This window comes from Callithrix jacchus, chromosome 14 (genome assembly GCF_049354715.1).
Source record: "Callithrix jacchus isolate 240 chromosome 14, calJac240_pri, whole genome shotgun sequence".
In the NCBI taxonomy this organism is placed as follows: Eukaryota; Metazoa; Chordata; class Mammalia; order Primates; family Cebidae; genus Callithrix; species Callithrix jacchus.
This window is the reverse complement of record NC_133515.1, coordinates 102,270,866-102,277,912: the sequence shown is the minus strand read 5'-3', so window position 1 is coordinate 102,277,912 and position 7,047 is coordinate 102,270,866. Positions and strand designations below refer to the sequence as shown.

At 40.1% G+C, this 7,047-nt stretch overlaps 1 long non-coding RNA gene across 1 annotated transcript; it reads left to right on the top strand.

Annotated features, from left to right (window-relative positions):
- Positions 1-472: 472 nt before the first annotated feature.
- Positions 473-4,198, top strand: LOC144579186 (uncharacterized). Its single transcript, XR_013526161.1, has 2 exons — positions 473-590; positions 1,121-4,198. It is a non-coding gene; the product is annotated as an uncharacterized LOC144579186 (long non-coding RNA).
- The last annotated feature ends 2,849 nt before the right edge of the window (positions 4,199-7,047 follow it).

The following is a 7,047-nucleotide window of genomic DNA, read 5'->3' as shown; positions in this document are numbered from 1 at the left end:
ATAATGACACCACATCATCAAGAAAAGTTTAAATTTGTAGTCAATAATCTCTCTTTAGGAAAAAGTAGTAGTATATAAATCCTTTTAGGAAGATTTCCACCCAAACCTGGAAAAGCTAGAATTGTAAAAGCTGAAAAATAAAACATGAATTATTTTGTATGTTAACTGCCCCCCAACCCCCCCCACACAAAAGCTTACAGGTGAATTTCATAGGGATTAACTAAAACACAGCATAGTTGCTAAGTTCATTTTAGGGAGCCTGTTTTTTTGCCATTGTCACTTTCACAAACTGACTTTATTAATGGAGCTGGTGTGGTTTGGCTGTGTCCCCACCCAAATCTCATCTTGAGTTGTAATCACCATAATCCTCACAGGTCCTGGGAGGGATCTGGTGGGGGATAATTGAATCATGGGGGAAGTTTACTCCCTGCTGTTCTCCTGATAGTGAGTGAGTGAGTTCTCACAAGATCTGATGGTTTTATATGCATCTGGCATTTTTTCTGCTGACACTCATTCTCTCTCCTGAGGTCCTGTGAAGAGGTGCCGTCTGCCATGATTGTTTCCTGAGGCCTTCCCAGCCATGTTGAACTGTGAGTCAATTAAACATCGTTCCTTTATAATTTACCTAGTCTTGGGTATTTCTTCATAGCAGCATGAGTGTGAACTGATACAGGAGCCAGACAGAGGAAGGGTCCAGGAGAACCAAAAAACCTGTGGATATGAGTGCTTAGCTTACAACATACAGTACCATGAACAGATGCTGAAGGGAACTCAGAGGCTGGAAGTTCTGAGTTCATTTCTCACCTTCAGCTCTTCCTTATCTGGGGTTCTTGAGTATCTCTTGCAATGGAAAATGGCAAATGATATTTCAATTATGCAGTTTTATGAGAAGTATGTTTAGTAGTGGGTAAATGCCAGGTGCTTTACCTATATTATTATTAAAAATGATTATTTCCTACATGAGAAAACTGAGATTTGAAGAGCATAAGGATTTTCTCATGACTGTTAGCTAGCAAGTGTTAGAGTTCAACTTTGATTCCAGTTTTGTTTCAATAACGTATGTACCCATGCCTTGTAGGATATTAATGAATTTAAATTCTTCCTTTCCCATTGCTAACAGGATCCTAAAGTATAAACCAAAATGCTTGGAGCATCTCAGCTCTCTTGCAAACCATGTTTTTCTCTACGCCACGGAAAACAGCATCTCTCCTGGATTCCCTCCATCTGGAAATACTATACAAGTCTTTTTGAGGGCACAGGTGACTGCCATATTGAGAAGGGCCAGCTGCTGAAGGAGTGACCTCAAAGGTGACCAGGATCAAAGTGGACATGGGCTTTGTAGATCAAAGGCATTTCCTCCCCATGGAGTGGCCCAGAGAGTGAAAGTCGGGGCAATCTGTAAGCCCAGGCTACAGGATCATCCTGCTCCTGTTGGTTCATTTTCTAATTAGGCAGTCAAGTACATCAGCTGAGACTTCTGGGTGGTCTGAGTGTGGCTCTCCAGTTGTAACCATTGCTGGTGCTCTACCAGGGAGGTCCCTAGACATGCAGAAAGGTGGTGAGGCCCAGCCTCAGAGAGAAAGATCTTACCATTCATATGGAACAGTTAGCTCCAAGCCCTGCAGTCATTATGATTGAAGAGACTTCTGTTGTCCTCAGGAGCCTGTTTTAAATTAGCCGTTAGTTTTATAATTCTGGTTTAAAGAGGTGTTCAGATCCCTAAGCCACTTTCACCGCATAGTGTTGGTGTGCTGGCCTTAATAGAGAGTGTATCTTAGAAAGGTCTATACTGGAAGAACCATAGGATGACCCCCACACCAGAGCAGCATAAATGATAATCAAACTTCCAGTTACTGAGAACTTACCACCAGCATTTTACACATCACTCTACTTCTCACAAAACTCCTGCTGGTGGGTATGATTATCCTCATTTTACCCATAATAAAATCAAGGCTCAGAAAGACAAAATCACTTTTATAAGAACACATAGCTCAGAAGTTAAGGTATTAATCAGCCATTTGGAGTCCAAGCTTGTATCTATTATCTTGTGCCACAATAATAATGGGTGACAAACTACCACAAACCCTCAGTGGCAATTAACACTCCATATTTATTTTTGCTCACTAGTCTACAGGGGAGGTGGGAAGTTCTGCTGATTTGGACCAGTCTCCACTGATTGGGACTCAGCTCATTCCTGTTAGCTGGGGCCAGGGTTATCCTGGATGCTTTCTGTTGGGATGAATCCTTCCTGTGCCATGTGTCTCTCAGCCTCCCACATGGCAGCCTGGGCTTGTTCTCTGAGAATGGCAAGGGATCCATTCACAAGAGCTTAGGCATATAGCCCTGGGTTTGGAATTGCCACAGTGTTGCGTCTGTCTCATCCTATTGGCCAACACAAAATGTAGATTCAAGCAGAAAGAAATAGATTCCATTTGTAGACGGGAGGCATTCCAATGTCACACTTGCAAAGATGTTTGAATATAGAGGGGGCATTGATTGGGGCCCTTAATGAAACCATTTTATTACAAAAGCTGTAATGTTTCCACTATGCCTTTGTGCCACACATGTAGAATGTTGGAGAATTGTATACATTTATTTTTTGTAAAGAAGCTAGAATTTCTTTTTTTAAAAAATATATATATATATATTATTGCACTTTAGGTTCTGAGGTACATGTGTAAAACATGCAGGGTGTTGCATAGGTACATACATGGCAATGTGATTTGCTGCCTCCATCCCTCTGTCACCTATATCTGGCATTTCTCCCCATGTTATTCCTCCCCAACCTCCCTAACCCCTGAAGTTCCTCCCCTATTCCCCCACCCCAGTGTGTGATCCTCCTCTCCCTTTGACCGTGTGTTCTCGTTGTTCAACACCTGCCTATGAGTGAGAATATGTGGTGTTTTTCTGTTCTTGTGTCAGTTTGCTGAGAATGATGGTTTCCAGATTCATCCATGTCCCTACAAAGGACACGAACTCATCGTTTTTTATGGCTGCATAGTGTTCCATGATGTATACGTGCCACATTTTCCTTGTCCAGTCTATCATCGATGGGCATTTGGGTTGGTTCCAGGTCTTTGCTATTGTAAACAGTGCTGCAATGAACATAAGTGTGCATGTGTCTTTATAATAAAATAATTTATAATCCTTTGGATATATACCCAGTAATGGGATTGCTCGGTTAAATAGAATTTCTATTTCTAGGTCCTTGAGGAATCGTCACACTGTCTTCCACAATGGTTGAACTAATTTACACTCCCACCAACAGTGTAAAAGTGTTCCTATTTCTCTACATCCTTTCCAGCATGTGTTGTGTCCAGATTTTTAAATGATGACCATTCTAACTGGCGTGAGATGGTATCTCAATGTGGTTTTGATTTGCCTCAGTAATGGCGGATTGCCTCGGTAATGGTAGACTGCCTAGGTAAGAAGCTAGAATTTCAATAATGCCTTTCTTTTGGTTTAAGGAGCACATATATCTAAGTTCAAAGAAGTATAATAAAATTCCAATCTAATTTATTTAAATTATAAGTGACACCTAACAATAAATGAAAGAAAATAAAGTGTACTTTTCCCTAGTCATTGTGTTTCAGAATTACACCGAGAGACCTCTCAGTTCATAGAAGCACTGCAATGGTTTCTCACTGATTTCAATGGCAAATACAAAGTCCTCTGTTTAGTATTTTAGAATGTTACCCATCTGGCCCTTGTCTTCTCTCCCATTCTAGCTCATAAAAGGTCCACCCTTCACCTCAGCTTCCTTCCTCCAGCCATAAAAAGTGGTTTGTGGCTAAAGGAAGTGGTTTGTTGTCCCCATATTGCCTCACTCTCATGGTCTCTGTGTTTGTGCACACGCTGTTCCTTCTGTTTGAGATGCCCTTCCTGTTGTCTTTCTTGGCTAACTCCTACTCATCCTTTAAAGCTTGAGGGCACCTGCTCTAAGCATGTACACCTGAGTTCGAGCTGCCTCACCCCATCATAGCACTCTTTACCTTGTGCTGCCTTGCACCTGCTTGAACTCTCTAGACTATAAGTTCCCTGTGGGCAAGGATGAATTTCCTCTCTGTATTCCCAGTGCCTCCCCAGTCATAGTCGGTGACAAGTAGTTGTTTGTCAAATAAATGGAAAAGTAATCCACCTGCAATGAGTGTTATTTATTGTTTGAGGAAATGACCTCTGTAATAAATGGTGTTAGTTTCACATCTTCTCATGCAATTTCTGCAACAAAAATGGTATTTTTACCTTAATTGTTATTTTCCTTCATCGTTCCTTCATGTCATGGGTTTTAAAGGCCTTTCTTGGGCCTTGCACACTCGTTTGGCTGGCTGGTTAGCCATCAAGGATGAATGGAGACACCCATTCAGGAAACAAAGACTCAGCCATGCAACGTAGCTCCAGATGCACAGGCTCTGTCAGAGCACTGCAGGACATCCTTATGAGCTGCTCCCAGAGTTGCTTCCCAGCCCCAGCTTCATCCTGCTTGTCCCATCTCCCGGGTCTTTCTAAACATTTGGATATCGGCCTTTCATTCCAGAACAGACAGCACTGAACAGGGCGTGTAGTTTAAAGAATGAGGGTGTTTACTGGCGTTTCAATAAATAGTTCCATCCTGGAGGATTTACTGATAAAGTGCTGTGGTGTGAAGAATGTCAAGGCTACAAAGAAGAAAAACCAAGTGAATCAGTACTGAATTTTCAAGTAATTCATGTATATGTCTATGTAGATTTATGCACACACATTGTCTAAGTATAGCATGTATATATGCATGTACACATGTTTATGTATTTAACATAAAAATATATATTTAAATATATGCATTTATTACTCTAGCTTTATATACATATGCATATATGTATATCTCTGTATATATGCATGCATCTGAACATGTGCATTTCTGTATACATATGTGTATACTTGATTTGCATATTACGTAGATATCATGCATTATGCATGCACAGCTCTGATTACCTTTCTACATAAGGCTATAGCAAGGCTCATTCAAATGTATGCCTGCACATAAATATATTCATAAATATGTAACACTTTATATGTAAATGTAGGGATCTCTGTGTATATATGTGTGAGGTAGCCATTTCTGATTATTCATATGAGCAAGTATGCATAAAAGTTTTTCTACATATGCAGAAATAGAGACATAAGTACTTGCATGTAGCCTTATCAAGTCCTAGATTTAAAATATATAACATGGATATTTTTGTAGAGTGAACATAATAAGGAGCAAATTTGAGACTGTTTAACATCTTTTTTTATTTTCAAGCATGTCTGGGAAAGTGCTTTGCATATAGTAGGCACCCATGAATATCCCTGTTGATTATCTCTTTCAAAATGAACAGAATTTGTGAAAGTAATCTAGTTGCTCAAATAAGCAAACTGAACATTTCAGTGGGTCTATGAGACTTGGGTTTGCCACTGGCCACAGTGTACTTGTCCATTTACATTGCCTTTGCTTGAGTTCTGTTTCCTTCTCTTTAATATGAGAATGCTGTATGAAACAGCTCTCAGATTCTTTGTCAGTGGTAACATGCTTTGCCTTTTTATTTTTGGCAGTCCTTAACTGGACACCCAGACTCAGTTCTGCAACATTTTCAGAACTAGAATTGCATGGACAAAGAGCGAAGAACTCTGAAGATTAACTTATTTTGAAGATTCTTTTTTGAGGTTAGTGATTTCTTGAACAACTCCTCCTCTCCCCACACACACTGATCTTTTCAACTACAATTCATGAGGTTCATGATGAAGAGAACTCTTAAAAGAATCAACCACAGACATTCACTAACCTCCATTATTGCCCAACTCTGTGCTGTTGGAGGGGATGCAGACCCAAAGTCAGAAGCGGAGAAAGGGGATTCCATTCCCATATAGTCCATTAGTAGATCCTTTCTTTTGAAAACCATGTGTCTTTTCTCCATATGTAAGAGAAAGATAATCGTACTCTCTACCTACCCCCAGAGACCTGCTACTAGAATCAATTGAGATCACTTACAAGTTTTGTAAAAATGCAAAGTGATTTTGCTGAAATGTAAAGGAAAACTCAACTGATGTCTACTGTTTGATTTATCAAATGTGGCAGTGAGGCAGGCAAACACTTGAGCAGTCACTAATACAGCAGTAAATCTCACACACACGTGACTCCACTAGCAATCTTCTGAGTTAGGGCAGAGGCATCAGAGGGGAGAGAACATGGTAGAAACTGTGATCTGGTAAGTCTTCCCAAGGAAGCTGGGGTTGATCTAAGCATTGAAACCTGGAAACTTCTATCCATAGTGAAGAGATGTTACAATAACCCTAAAGAAAGGAACCCCCAGGCACAGAGACAGACTGTTCATGCGAACATCTAGAGTGACTTTTTCAGAAATGCCACTGCAGAAGCCTCTGGCAGGTGCTGGGCTAGACCAGGAGATTCTAATGTTGGGTCCATGAATCGCCCAAGAAATCTATGGCTGGAATTTAGTCATTTGTATCCATGGATGGAAAAAAATTCCATCTTTGTTTTCACTAGCCTCCAACTGAAATTTAGCATGCCCTTTAATTTTGAATGTAGGCAACAAACTGGAATAGCATTTGCAGTACCTGTAAAATCAATAGCTAACACACATTTTATATTCTGTTACCATTGTTGTAGAGATCTCAAAATATTGTTTACATTCATCACAACTTTGAAACTGTTAGATTTTAAAAAATGTAATGTGTTGAAGAAACACACATAGAGCTATGTCATACATTTATTTTAATATACACAACAGAGCCTCTGGACTGATTTGTTCTATATGTTTTAAAGTCTTTTCTTGCCAGGGCAACTTTTTGCTGTTGTATTGGCTGCATTCCTGAGTCACTGTAATGTGGATCTCAGAGCAGCCTAGGTGACTTAGAGAGTTTTTACTGGAATTGACCAAGTGGAAGCCTCATTAAAGCTGGGGGTAAGGTGAGAGCTGAGGTTCTCTGGGTAACAGAAATCAGAGGGCAATTTCCTTGTAATTGTTTTTTGAAACAAACATAACAGCAATGACAAAATGGCATTGCGATTAG